The sequence below is a fragment of the Callorhinus ursinus genome, unplaced genomic scaffold (genome assembly GCF_003265705.2).
Source record: "Callorhinus ursinus isolate GAN/ISIS: 27379988/994484 unplaced genomic scaffold, GSC_fseal_2.0 scaffold4, whole genome shotgun sequence".
In the NCBI taxonomy this organism is placed as follows: Eukaryota; Metazoa; Chordata; class Mammalia; order Carnivora; family Otariidae; genus Callorhinus; species Callorhinus ursinus.
In genome coordinates this window covers 17,660,589-17,662,894 of record NW_027397066.1, presented here as the reverse complement: position 1 = coordinate 17,662,894, position 2,306 = coordinate 17,660,589, and the positions used below count along the sequence as shown (strand labels likewise).

Sequence of the window (2,306 nt, the reverse complement as noted above, 5' to 3'; positions counted from 1 at the left end):
CTCCTTCCCGTGAGCATAGGGGCAGGCCAAGTCTGGCTCTGAGCCCCCTGGGCAGAGGCTGACTAGAACTAGGAGCATGTCCAAGGTCACAGAGCGCCAGGAAGCGGTGCTGGTCACTCCCAGCTCGGGACATTTAGGGCAACACCTCCAGGAGGCAGTGCCAGCCCTGGGGAGGGGGGATGGGGAGACTGTGGGAGCCCCGCTCACCAGTCCCGCTGCATTTCAAGGGCCGCTGGTTTTACTCATGGACCTCTGGGACCCAGTACAGGCCCCCCAGCTTGTTTTACAAGGTGCTCCAACGTGACTCGTAGGGTGGAACCAAGCCCACCGTCACTCCCCCGGCTCAGAAACAAAAGGGGTCAGTAGTTCAGCGCACGCACGTCGAAGCTCTGCTCCCTGTCTCAGTAGCGGCTGGCCCGCGCAGGGCCCCTAGCTCTGCAGGTGCCACAGAGGGGCCTGCATGAGGTCCAAGATGGTGAAGCTGATGCCCACGGCGATCGGGCCCTTGAAGCAGTTCCTGGGCCACGCGCGGCGCCCTCCTCCCGCTCGCTGGCACACGATGGAGGCGCGCGGGTGGCGGGTGACCCGGAGGTCTGCAGGCGCCGCGGCACCACGGCCGGCGGGTAAGAGGCCGACTGCCGGCTGAGACCCACGCAGACCTCAAATATCCCGCGGGCAAAGGGCCGGGCTGTGGGCAGGCTCTTGAGCGTCTCCACGGGAATCCCTGGTAAAGGGTCTTCGGGCCCTCTTCTCGGGAGATGAGGCAGAAGACAGGAAAGATGCTGCTGTATATTTCCTTTGCGGTCACGGCCATCCCCGCTCTGACCCGTCCGCGAAGCCGCGGTCTCCGCAGCGGGGGCGCCCGGGAGGAGTGGGGCTCCACGTGCGCGCTCAGCTGGGGGGCGGGGCAGGGCACCCCGAGCTCCCGCGCCCCAGGCTGAGAAAGCCCTCGTGGCGGTAGGAAGGAGTAGAGGAGTTGGAGGGCCTTCTTGGCAGAAAATCGTTTTGAAGACACTTGAAAGAGGATTTGGGGTCGGTCTGGGGGAGCTACGGCCGATTTGGCGAGAACACTGGCCTCGATCTCCCCTAGACCTAATCTCCAGATGGGAGGGAGCTGAGAACTTGCCTGTGGTCACTGTGGGATGGGAAAGGTGAGGGCAGGACGGCCTGGGCATCCTCCTGGCAGGTGCGCCGCGCCCTCCTTCACACTGTGACACAGGCCTCGAGGCCTCTGGACGCCTCCACAAGACTTTCTTGCTCTTACTAAATGCTCCTTATGGGTTGGCAGAGAGATTGGGCTCATTACCGCTCCGAGAGGCAGGCTGAGGGAAGAGCCATCATCTTAAACATTGCCAGTCTTTAGGTCTAAGGGAAAATGACAACTCAGGCAGGTCTGGCATCCACAATTAAATGCTGTGGTTCCAAAGTCATACGTGTCACTGGGCTCAAAACTCAGTTGGCCAGAAAGAGCCCCGTGGCCCCACCCGCCGACAGGAGAGGCAGGAAGTTAAATCCTAATATGTACCCGGAAAGGGGAAGATAGGAATTACTGGTGGGCCTTTCTGATGACTACCACAGAAGTATATTAATAGGAAAAGGAGACAAGACACAAAATTGTCCTTCTTTATAGATTTATGAGTTCTTACATAAGCCAACAAGAAATAAACAAATTATTATAACTAATAAGATCTTGTAGCACTGTTGCTGAGACATGAGTTTACAAAAACAAACAGTGGTACTAATCATCACCTGTTTGATAAAGAAGATTACTTTCTCCTCCAAACACTCGACTGACTTAGCTTCTCTAAAACTGTAGCCCCCTGGTTTTATACCACCTTCACTGGCTGTTCATCTTAATCTTTTTTCATTTCCTCTGCATCTCGGTGCCTTCTTAATGTTGGAATATGCTAACATCAGTCTTTGGAAATTTTTGTCTTCCTACTCCCTCTCCCTTGGTGATTTCTTTTAGTCTTTTAAGTCGATGTGGCAATGTTACTCATACTTATATGTCTTAGACGGATCTTGCCTCTGAATTCCAGACTCACATATACAACTGCCTATTCAAATCCCGGTGTCTGATGACATCTAAAAGGGATCTTTTTGATCCCTTTATTTATTTATTTATTTTTTTTAAAGATTTTATTTATTTATTCATGAGAGACAGAGGGGGAGAGAGAGAGAGGGGCAGAGGGAGAAGCAGGCTCCCAAGGAGCAGGGAGCCCGATGCGGGACTTGATCCCAGGACCCTGGGATCATGACCTGAGCCGCAGGCAGACGCTTAACCATCTGAGCCACCCAGGTGCCCT

General features: G+C 54.8%; 1 pseudogene; it reads right to left on the bottom strand.

The window, feature by feature from the left end:
* Window positions 1-429: 429 nt before the first annotated feature.
* Window positions 430-1,338, bottom strand: LOC112835885 (mitochondrial coenzyme A transporter SLC25A42 pseudogene; annotated as a pseudogene).
* Between the last annotated feature and the right edge of the window lie 968 nt (window positions 1,339-2,306).